Source organism: Pieris napi, chromosome 12 (assembly GCF_905475465.1).
Source record: "Pieris napi chromosome 12, ilPieNapi1.2, whole genome shotgun sequence".
Lineage (NCBI taxonomy): Eukaryota > Metazoa > Arthropoda > Insecta > Lepidoptera > Pieridae > Pieris > Pieris napi.
This window is the reverse complement of record NC_062245.1, coordinates 10,201,386-10,214,570: the sequence shown is the minus strand read 5'-3', so window position 1 is coordinate 10,214,570 and position 13,185 is coordinate 10,201,386. Positions and strand designations below refer to the sequence as shown.

General features: G+C 33.5%; 1 protein-coding gene across 3 annotated transcripts in view; it reads left to right on the top strand.

The window, feature by feature from the left end:
* The window catches only part of LOC125054327 (serine/threonine-protein kinase NLK), a 124,548-nt gene that overhangs the window by 81,136 nt on the left and 30,227 nt on the right, over window positions 1–13,185 (top strand). The gene's annotated exons all lie outside the window — the stretch shown is intronic.

Sequence of the window (13,185 nt, the reverse complement as noted above, 5' to 3'; positions counted from 1 at the left end):
CTGAGGCCCAGACCTAAAAAGATTGTAGCGCCACTGATAAATTTTAGTATTTTTTTAATTTACAACTTTTAAATTTAAAATATAGCCAACACGGATTCCACTATATATACGAAGAACATTATGTAGTAACCAAGATAATTTACTAATAATTTATTGGTTGAGGTGTGTGTGGTAATGTGTAATATGAGTGTGCGTTTTTATGTGATCTTAAAAATCCATTCAATTTGCCATAGGTGGCCCCCCTAAAGTGATCTTAACGTAATTCTCATTAACACACCCAATGAAAGTATAAATGTATCGATTGCGATACTTGTAGATTGATATCGCGTGTTGAACATCAGCAATCACTTTCCTTGGTGTGACATTGATTGATCTTATCGAAGAAACCTGCCAACTGAAAGCCTATGCGTATTCGTATTTTTATTTTATTCGCACCCTTAATTACTTGTTATCACGTAAAGTTATGGAAGGTAGGTATCGAAGTAGACTTTCTGCAGAACAGATGTGTATCTCATGCTTTGAAATGAAATTACTATTCTTTATAATTAGTTCAGCCGGAATTTTACATACATATGTACTTTAAACTAAAAGGAGGGTAGAACCATTCCTACGGTAGTCTATACTACCGACATTCTTTTGATTCGATTTTTCAATTGAAATATATCGCCACCGTCTAGAAGATTCTGAGTTTAGAATACTCTGTGCAAAATGTTTAATATTAACAGAGACATTACATAATATAATATATGAAACATCAAATAGCCCATAACAGAAAACGGGCCCATTATATTTCAGACTTTCGCCCGCGTCAGTTACACGCACTGCCTTACGTCAGAACTCATTTGTATCACTCATTAGCCACTAATTACTATTTCACATGCCTACGTACGTTTCTGGGGCTTCCTCTTGTAAGCCTTAATACCTTGATCCAATTAACATACCTCGAAATAAGTAATTTTCCAAGTAATTACATTTAATACGATGTAATCTATTGTATTCAGAAATTATTAACGAATGTGATTTTTAATTGAGATAAGCCTTTTAATTTATTGCTACTGAACAGTCGTACTTGGTGACATCGCTTAAACCATTTTGTGAATTTATAAAAAAGCCTTTATTAGTAACAACACAGTTACTTTAACAACACACGATTACAAAAATTATATCACATATTAATATACATAGAAGTTAAATTATTTTTGCTTCCTCCAACTGCTTTCTTTCTATGGCTCCAGGGTCGTAGGAATTTCGTCTTTTCATCTTCTCATTATGCGTCCCTGTTTTCATTTTCCATCTCTCGAGTACCAGAAAAGAACCTAACTTGCAATTGGAATAAAAACATTTTCATTTCCTGAAATCAGTTGTTAACGTTACTAGATTTGGCTAGATTTTGTTTTACATATATTAATCTTCTATTAGATATCATGGACGTCTCTGAGTATGGCTGTTAGCCTTAAATACAAAGACAGTTCACAAATAAACCTATTGGGAATTAATAATCTACTCGAAGGGCAATGTAATTTTGACCCGCACTATAGCTTGTTAGTTCTCAGAAAATAAAGTGCGTGCGTACAAAGTACACATGTCAGAAGTGAAACTTCTTTGGCAAACTAATTTTTAAGTCTTATTCATATTATATATAGATATATATACTCAGAGAGAGAGAGAAAAAGAAGATATGTTAGGAATTGAATGAATTTAATTGTCATTAAAATATTAAAAGGGTCGGAAATTAATACAAATTATAATTTTTTTTTAATTTTTTTCTTCGATAATAAAGTCACGTGGAATTTTAATTTACAATTCGTCATTTGAGGTTTCAATAAATTAGTTTGCATAAAATATAAAATACGAATATTTCATAAATTCTCTATACGAATTTTTTTATTTTAAAAATAGAATTTCTAAAAGGGCGAATTAGCCCTTCTCACTCTCTCTCAATCGGTCTCAATCGCTTTCTATTAATTCCCTATTCTTCGACATAATCGCTGCACATCTTCGCGACGCTAATATTATTGCGTTTTATTCGTAAAAATTTACCCTCATGTGCCAACACAGATATTTAAAAAACCTTAGAACAACTATATCAAAGCAGGCTATTCATATTTCATTGAAGTTATATTGTAAAAATACTAAGACTTTCTATCAACACATAAACACACGAATGAAAACGTTTGAGATAGATTTTCGCGATAAGATCCGTTTTACCCAGCCATTCGTATTGTGAATTCGTCTCTCGTAACACCCGACATTTCTCTTGTCCCAGAAATCCTCATCTTCTGACCACTGTAGCTGGGATGATACGTCACTGTCCCGCATTGTTCGTAACTAAAAGGAGATACATCTTATTCAGGAAACAAATTTAATAGAACGTAACTTTGTTGTTAAACTAGCAAGAAATACATTTTTTTAAAGTTTTTAATTGAGCTCAGGACCTTGGAATTATTTTGACATTTTGTAATGACATTCGACGTTTAGATATTTTTTAATGACATTAGACGTTTAGACATTTTTCAATGACATTAGACGTTTAGACATTTTTCAATAACATTAGACGTTTAGACATTTTTCCATGACATTAGACCCAGATGGCACCTTCTGACTCTTCTTTCTTAATATCACTGATGAGTGATGACGAAGCCTAAATTGACACCCTATACTGACTATTTTTGGACCTTAGAAATTTAAAAATAGAATTATAATATATACTTGGGCTTTCCGTTAAACATTATAAATGATAACACCTTCCAAAACGTTTACTTCAAGATCGTTTAATATGAATGGTACCTTTGATCCATCAATGTCACGTTTTATACATTTGGGACCCTATTCACGGTCTCAATTATGGTATATAAGACAGAATTACTCTAAAAAATATCACGTTTTTTAGATTCATAGTGAATTTGGAATAATTTTATTCAAACATAAACAGACTTAATTTGATTTAAGAATGCTTTGTCTCTTATGATTATCCGTAAAGTGTGACGAGAGTAAAAAGAACAGGAAAAGGCTTCTAAACTGAAGAAGGAAGGTTCCAAAGACTTATTTATCTAGCTTAAAGGTATATACATAGGTTATTAAATTTGGTATATCATTCATTTATTCAACATGATATGTTACTAAAATCATCATTAAAATGTATGATGGTTGAATAAAGATTCGTAATGAGAAATGCGACCTTGGTAAATCTTAAATCATTTTAATATTAATATAATAGGTAAATAATTAAAACTTAAGTTCTATTACCACGAGTAGATATTTCAATTAGTAATATATTTTATCGGAGTAATTAAAACGGAATTTCCGAATTAATCTCTGTTTAAAGCACATTTATGACTTACTTTTCCATCCAATTGAATATCTTTTAATAAAATTGAGGTATTTGAACTTGGTTTTTACTAAGAACACATGATATCCATTATAAGTTACAAATTGAGTCATACAGAATTGGTTTAAATTGAGTTTAAGCGAACTCCAGTCATCAGCCGAGGATCCGGTCTTCACAAAGAGCTTTGAATTTATGTGAAGTTACGAGTTGTGAAGTTTCCGTTTTGGAAGTTCTTACAAATATAACGTATATAATGCGGTTCCTTGAATCGCTTTGTTTTTATATTTCTTGTGGAATGTACTTCCGCGATGCTCCTTAAAATCCTAACTTTAAGAGCATTTTAAAGTTCTTATAACAATTCTCTTGGTCTCAAGATTTGCGTTCACTGTGATGTCTCTTGCAAACAAACAAGAAAACATTTAATCCTGGCTTATAAGGCGCATGCGCTGAAATTATTTATCGTCACATTAACAATATAAAATGACTAGTAAGAAATGAACACTGCGCAGTATCATATCTATTTTTATCTTTGTTAATCTTGAGTCTGTTACTATTTCTTTCTTTCTTTTTTTCGTAAATACATCATTGGCAAAATGTTTTGGGTTCAAATCCCAACAACTTATCGGTTACGAATGGGTCTGACTGATAAGAGACTGTTAATGACATTCAGATAAGGATATTTCGTGCTTATGTTTATTTAGATGTAGGCGGAGTGAATGAAAGAATCCTTTTTCGTCAATTATTTTATTTTTTAAGAATTCTGTATTACGTAACTAATTTGGGGGGTGGGGGGGTTTCTTAGTAAAACGTTACGATGCGGGGCGGGGATTGAATTACGCGTTATTGTTAATATTATTTTCGACTTTCCAGTTCTTTACAGCACAAAACGATAACTCTTAGCTATAAAGAGTCACTGGGTGGTCACGAAACGTTTTACTATTGGGTACAGAAAAACGTTACGGCGCGCTACACGAGGGGGGGGGGGGGGAGGGTCAATAATCTCCAAAAATTGCGTGACGTAATACTTGAACGCTCCCTTATGTGCTTTGCCATTATTGGAGTTCTCGAATCGGAGTTTAGATTCAAATGCCGCTTGCAGTTATAGCTGAGTAAACAGCTGACGTACTCAGCATTAAAACATTTAAATTGTCATGGGTCATGGAATCCAGGAACAAGTGATACCAGACAGATATTTGTTGACGTGTTCGAGCAGCTGCGCCCGCACCGTTTCCGGTCGTTACATCCTCCGGTCGTCAGTAAACAAAAGTGTGTATGCGTCATATAAAGGAATATATAGAAAAGAGGTTTAGTTGCCATTATAGAAATGTCAAAGTGAATAATGGAATCACGCAGCACGGTTTTTAAAGGCTTAGTGATTAAGGCAACAAGAACGCAACTACCACTATACATTACCCTATTCGAAACACTTGATCCAACTTGACGACTATTAGTTGTTAAAATTATTATCATTTTTATGAATTCATGAACAATTACAGTATTTTGAATAGTGTTGCCCAAAATCGGTCTTGGTCTTGCAGTCTTGGTCTTGTTCTTGCGTTTTTGCAAGACCAAGACCAATACCAAGACCGCCTTATTATAGCAAGACCAATACCAAGACTGAACCCTGCAAGACTTGAGCAAGACAATACTTAAGCCTGCAAGACTCTTGCGTCTTGCAGTTAAGACAAACTGAGATTTGGGCGTTATTAAGTAGGTATTTGGTTTCAATCCCGATTTTGAGAAACGTTCCTCAGTATCAAAACCGTAGGTATCACAAATCATAACACTAAACTAAGGGCTGCAGTTGTATTTGTAATTGGCAACGTGCCGCTCGTCTGAAAGCACCCTGAAACGTATTGTATTGATTAGGTAGGTAAGTACTTATTATATTTCAACAATTTATTAAGTAGGTAGCGTGTTAATACTCACAAATCTGTTCCCTAATAACTTTCTAGCAAAGTTCATACCTTGTAGGTATCTACCTATAATAATATGTTATGCTTGTTAATGTCTAATGTGCAGATCTAACGTTAGTACTCGTAGGTTGGTATGTGCTTAAAATTATAGTTAACAAAATTATATAAACATCATGTAGGTGTGAAACTTATGTTTCAAAGTTTATATTATTCTTCTATTTAGCAAAATTTAAAACTAACAGCGAGTCGAGTAGGTCTAGTAACAGTTTCTACGGCAGCCAATACTATGGTACAGACGCCAGCACATCAAGGTACTACAATCTATCAAATTTCTTCAACAGATTTTCAAGTTTATCGCTAAAGAATTAAGGTTCAAAGTTGATTGGGGAAATGTGACGTTCTGCGAATAAACTGTTGGTCGGTCGGTGTATTAAATACCTACTTATTTGATAATTTACCGACAAAGACGCGGTTTGCAACAAGTGTAACACAGCATTTGACACTGAGCGCCGCATTCGCCGACAGAGGCACACAAATTTTTACCTATTTTGGTAGGGTTGGTATAGCAGTATAAAATTAAATGACCTTGAAGATGTCCCAGCAGTAGGTAGGTATAAATTGAATGCCCTGAGTTTTTTTTATTTAAATACATTCTCACACTGGCTTGAATTCGAACACTACAGCGTTAAAAGCTGTCGGGCGAGATGATAATTAATAACTAAGTAGGTATTGCATCTATTGAATTGCGAATATTTTGATTTCGAAATAATCATTGTTAATATCGGTAAATGGTAGATAGTGAGTGATACCTAGGTACTAAAATGTGAGCAGCAAGATTGAAAAGTGTATATGCCATGTCAGTGCTTTCAATAAGTTTATTTTAAAAAAGCTCTCTAGTAAGATTTAGAGTTTACCATACAATTACACACAACATATTATTGAAAAACAAAAATTATGAAAAAGATATTTAGACTGAGTACTTAGGGTCGATTCGACCAAACAAGAGTAAATCTTAATCTTAGAATAAATCGTCAGTTAATCGAGAGTAAATAAATTTTACGTTTTACCAACTACAAATTCTAAGAATAGTGGGCTTATTCGGGAATTGTAACTATACCGCCGTTTCGCACGGAATAACAGCTATTCCTAGAATAATTTAATGGCGTCAGTCAGTCCAATCAGCTGATTTCTGTCATTTCACAAATATGTGTTCTGTGTTTTAATTTCAAGTCAACGCAACGCACTACATTAATAGGCTGGCATTGTATAATGAAACGTTTAAACAATTTATTATTTATTTATTTATTTTTAGATTTTTTATTTTCTATAATATTAGAATGAAATTCTCTAAAAAAACTGGGCTCAACAGAAGTTCCTGTTTAGACGAAAGCCTCAAACAAACAAGAAATAAAAACTTTTTGTTGTCGTTTGACACCTGTTAAAAGCTACTTTTTCACACTATAATACGGCAAAATCGAGTTGACATGATGTATGCTCTTACACTGTCCCGTTGTAGAACAACATTTATTTGCCGAGTTTTATTTTCGTTCACCATTTTCTTGCTATTCGCGTATTGTTATTCCTAGCGCAATTATACTATCGATTACGTGGACAAACGACTATGGATTTACTCGAGATTAAAATCATGGAATAGATTATTCTTGGTATAGTTACTCGTGTATAAATTGAAGTTTGGTCGAATCGACCCTTAGGAAATTAGTAGAAAAAATATTCTATCGTGGATACCTAGTTATTAAAAAGTGGATAAACGTTGTGTTTACTTAATTTTATTTTTCTGTGCTAATGCCAACATCGACAACCCCACCAAAATAGGTAAAAATTTAGTCCGCTTCTAGACTTTGTGTTGCCGCCGTCGCTTTCATGTCAAAGGTCGCCGCCACTGCCCATGTTCTAAAGAATAAAATAAGTTTCCGGGTGCTCAGAACGGACGCAAATAGATTATGTTGTCCTCGCAAGGAAGAATGTAGTCGTAAGGATAGGTAGATTTTATAAAAATTGTTATAAGTAATAAAAATATACCTAGTTTATATTATTACTAGCTGGCCTGGCGAACATCGTACCGCCTAACAGTCGATTCTTTATATTTATACTTATTCTGCTATTCGGGACACCGGTCTAGCTAGTAAGATAAAAAAAGAAAATTGATAAGACAACAAATACATTATGTCAAAAAATAAAAATTTACCTTCCCGGAACCCCTCCACTAACACTTGAACTTTATGCTATGGTATTAAAGTTCAAATTCACTTTTAAGTATTATTACGAATATTTTGTATGGGAATATAGAAAAGTGTTGTTTTTAGACTGATTCACTCAATTTTATTTTAATTTTTCTCCGTAAGAACCATCTTCGTACTTCAAGGTATATTATTAAAAAAAATTAGACAAATCGGTCAAACTGTTTTCATGTTATGTCGTGACAACGGAAAACGGGTTTCATTTTTATATATATATAGATTACCTATTATACCTTTTTAAAGGACATTGCACTGCAAAATTGGAAGTGGGTGATTTTAACAAACTTGAAACGTGGAAAAGTTCCAAATATGAGCGACGTCATATTGCTTTACGCATTTTGTTTTAAAATCATCGAGAATTGCAGTGTCGGTTTATCAACTTCTATCGTACCTACTCTAGTAGCGACTATTGTCTTCAGCGATGATTTAATAAATAAATAAAAATAATCGTCGTGTATGTACGACGATTATTTTTCTAAGGAATACAATTTTGTTGTAGTAGGTACCTACATCGTTTCTTACTTAGGTACACATACTTTAACGACAGTACCTACGTAGCAAAGCGCGCCAGTCACGAGTACGACAAATTGCCTAAAAAATGTACCTACGCACACTGCAATGAAATCTGCTAATCTCAACACAATGCCTGTAGCCTGCCTGCTATTATTGGTTGATGAACATTGTACATTGGTGAATGCTCCAGGATAGCCCGCAAGCCCCCACAAATAGCAATAGGCAAATAGGTATTTGCAAGTCTTGCGAGACTTGCGAGACTCTTGCTGCAAGATCAAGACCAAGACCAAGACTGAGAGCGCAATACCAATACCAAGACCGAGACCAGGTGTATTGACGCAAGACAATACCAAGACTGGCCTAAGTCTCGTCTTGGTCTTGCATTTGGGCAACACTAATTTTGAATATGGAATTCTAATCAAAGTTCGAGTTTCCGGAACTTCCGGTTCTGGATATGAATGAAGCTTTCGTCTTAGTCACAAATGATAGTTGAAGTAATGTCAAAATTAGTCGAAGTAGTCGAAACAATTGCGTTACGCAGCAGTTTCAGCTCCATTGTATTTGTTGGGGTCAAAGGGATGTGGGTTCCTCTGTAAATAATGCCTGGTGCATAGGGGTGCATCCCCTGCGTTTGAACCCAGAGAGTTTAAAGTATTTGGACTTACCGTCTGCCATGAATTCGACAAAACGCTTCCGTTGGGTATTTATATATGTACGACATGTATTTAACATCAAATAAATCAAGATTTAAGCATTTATGATGTGCCTTAAAACAGAGCTACTGTTTAATAAACGTTTACTTTAATGGATAAGGCTTTTGGAGAAGTGTATGAATATTGCATAGCTTAGACCCCTGAAATCAGTAAATTATGAAACTCAATATTTATTTAGGTGAGCCTTAGTTACACATTACTTAACTAATATAAAATAGTATTAAAAAAAATAGATACGCCTATTACAAGGTATACAGACTAACCAATTAAATATACAGATAACGCGTATAGGGCGGGTGTGTCTTTGTGTATGTGTGTGTGTGTGTAACTGAAGCCTGTATGTTTAAATCGGCTTGATTTATAATGATTATGCATTACTCACATAAAACGTTTATCGTGAATACTTCAGGGGACCTTATAGATCATAAAAAGTGTAAGAATAACCCACTCTTAAGAAGAAAATTTATTTGAATCACGTGTATTTTATTTAAGGAATCGTACGATTTAACTAGAAATAGTTTTTGTTGAACTGTCTATCTATGCCCTCTCCCTATTGGGTGCCATTTCTTGCGAATCATTGTTGCGTTTCACCCTCGCACTGGGGACAGCTTTTATTTACGAAAATCGTAAAATGTGATATTATCTCTTTTATTTTACGATTACAACTATAAAGCCTGTAAGTATATATATGCATAGTTTTTTTTTATACAGTAGTAATAATGTTACATTTTGTAAAGTGAAATACTTTATTATTTGGAATATATTTAATTACTCTTAAGTTATTAGCTTAATAAAACATACAGATATTTTTTCATTTATGGTATACGTTCTTTAGTAACTATGTACTTAAAAAAAACTATGTACTTTAAAAAATACTAATGCTTTAGATAATAATGTGGCGCTGCAACCCCAAATGGGTCTTGGCCTCAGATTGCATCTGTTTCTGCGATAAATAGGTTAATAATAATTGCGACAAATACACTACAAAGATTCGTCAGCGATTTTTGGGGTATCTTTAGGAGGTGATAATTGCGAAAAGAAAATTCAATTCAAAACTCAAAACTCAAAATATCTTTATTCAAGTAGGTAACCAAGTACACTTTTGAATCGTCAAGTTAAATTAATCGTAAATTTACATTTACTACCAGTTCGCAAGTCAAGGGCGTAGAGCGGGTAAGAAGAACTGGCAAGAAACTTTCCGCCACTCTTTTTAATCGCCAAGTATTGTCATACAAATTGTTTGAATTGATCCACAGCCGTGATTCGATTGCGCGTTCTTAGTCATGAGGGTTCTGTAGCCTCTAGGGCAACGTTGCTTTTGAATAATAACAGAAAATATGTTTCAGTTTTATTATATCCGGATAAGGGTTAAATACTGAAATATGCCACAGTAAACATTTACGACGCAACGTTTGTTTGCCAAACTTTTCCCCTATTTGTTCTGTCAGTTTCATAATTTCTCTCCACACTTTTGGTTTACCATATTTTTCTATATTTCTTGGGCAAACAAACGTCATACACTCATTCTAAAAAAAATAGTTTGTATTTTGTTTCGCTAATATTTAGATATTAGATTGATGAGTTTTTGTGTCATCTCTTTAAAAAAAAAACCTTCCTTGTCCAAACATGTTAACATTTAACTATATTACAACAAAATAAAAAGCACCCTTTGAATCTTTGCATTTCACGTTATAACTGAGTCTATATCATCAATATATTATTAGTTATTAATCTTAAATTTTAATAATTAATTTTATCCTGTTATAATTACTTACTTTATATAAATTATATTTCTTATTTAGAGATACAAGGACCCCATATTGGGTCAAGGCCTCATTAAAAGACGCCTATTTGTCACGGTCGTATGTTGTGGTTCGAGTTTCGACCGGCTAGCATTATGAACATATATATATACAGGGTGTCCCAAAAGTCGACGTCAAGTCGAAATTTTCTCATAGGTAATGCCACACCATCAGAAAAATTAAAAAAAAAAAATTAAGTCTAAAATGTAAAAAGTATAAAATGACATTTTCCTACAAGTTGGAGTGATCGGCACAAGGTTTAGGATTATAGGTTACATAAAGCACTATTCGGGATGACGTAAGAGAAAAAAAATTGGCAAAAAGTAAATATTTGTAACAACAGGAATGAAAAAACTGTCACATGGTGTACATTTTCTGGAATAAAAGGAAAATTTCCATAACTTCAAAAATACATGACTTATTTTTTTTTTCTGATTACCTATGAGAAAATTTCGACTTGACGTCGACTTTTGGGACACCCTGTATATATATATTTACATATATAATATATATATATCTCTTACATCAAACTTAATGTTTCTTTAAACTAAAGCTTAGACTTTTGACAGAAATAACGTAATGAGTACAACATTGGAAACCGTGTTGGACTGATTTAGTTTTTGGGTTTAATTTGTATCATGAAAATCTAAGAGCTAGGCAACACAAGGATCTTCCATGTAGTTCATTGAGATGTAAATCGTAAACCCCTTGAATTATGCACAGCTCGAAGTTAATCGTGCGGTTATTTCGAAATGGACACATTAGTAAATTATTAAAGCGAGTGCCTTGTCCAACGCCACGGGAGATTTACAATAATAATATATTAAAAGGGAGTAGTAGTAACATTTGCATTTCAAACTCGCATATTTAAGGTATTGAGAGTGTCCCGGTTGTTCTATATATTTAACATATTCATTAACGCGTAATACACAGTGGCAGACGTGTCTTACATAATGTGTGGTAATAAAATATTATTATTAATCTAAATGTTATTTAAAATATATCTCAAATTTTGCTATAGAGCTTTAGCGTGTGACTCTCATCCCCGAGGTCGTAGGTTCGAACCCTAGCTTTGCACCACTTTGGCGGATAAAATATGTGCATTTAACACGCCCATGCGGTGAAGGAAAATATTGTGAGTTCACCGGCATGCCTTAGAACCAAAAAATTCGCCAGCGTGTGTCAGGACTGCTATTTGTCTATTAAAAAAAACAAATGACCATCAAATGGATACAGAAATCTGAGGCCCAGATCTAAAAGGTAGTAGCGCCGGTTTGTTTGTATCTAATTCTAAAATAGGTAGTTTACCAGCACGTTCACTTAATTAGAGTTAAAATATATATTGCACAGTATATAACCAACTGTAATATTCAAATAAAATTTTTAATGTTAACTGTTTTCACTCTTAACCCGAATAAATTCCACATTTATTCAGCCCCTGTCTCCCGGAAATATTTCCCTATTTTTAGCTAATTAAATGTAGTTTGTTTACATTAGCAACATAATGTGAAATGAATATGTTTTGTCATTTAAAAATCGAGACATGATAAGGGATATTTTTTGACTATGAAAAAACCAAACTCAACATTACACTTTTTATATGTTTTTCGTTTGGAGATAAAAATTCGGCTAAGGTACCATAGATAAGACTTAAACACAAAAGAATATAGACAATAGATAGCGAAGCCTTCGTGACAATAGTCTCTCGACGCGTCTTGGTCCTCAGTAGTACCGGGGGATCTGACCTGTCTCGCGCCATTTTTATTTTCAGCCTAGGAAATATATGCGTACCTTAAACGTAAATAGGTATGATCAAGTTGTTTAGTTAGTGCTATTTATGTTTTGCAAAGACAAAATTTGACTATTTGTCTTTTTTGTTGTTTTATTTGGTATTTGTACTAACCTAAAGGAAAACGTACCTACTCGTATATTACAAAAGTACCTATAGGTAACACAATGTACACTTATGAACGTCCAAAAAGAAATATACATTAAATGCTTTTAATTTTACATTTACTGCCAGTTCTCAAATCAAGGGCGTAGAACTGAATAGAAGAACTGGCACTAAACTCTCCGCCACTATTTTTAATCGCCAATTGTGCTTTTGTCTAACTGTTGGCGTTTATTAATCTAAAGGTAATAAGTGTTAGCAATTTCGGGTATCAAAGAAAATTTGTTCACAATGTATATGTTTCGTATACGGTTATCTACCCCAGTTAAAGGACATAACTTAGATGTTATCTGTTTTATTCTTCTTCAGAAACAGTTACTTGGTCTCAAAACAAATGCATATGAATATTATATGTACCAATACTGTGTATTTATTATCCTACATATATAATCTATACTGTCATGTAACATTCCATATCTACACGTCCCTCAGGGTCTCCCGACCGTAACGTTAGCGTTAACCGGGTCGATACAAAATAACGCTTTATGCTCATTAACGCACAGGTTTTAAATACCGCACTGCAGAGAGCCCTAGAAAATAATTTACCCCTGTATCAAAAATTTAGTCTTGGTTTATTTTTTAGGCTACGGCTTTCAAAACGTTTATTTTTAAGTGGGAGGAATAAACTCTTTAAATTTCTAAAATTTGAGTCTCCAGACCACTTTGTATTATCGAAAATCTTTAGCTACTTGAATTTCAACGAA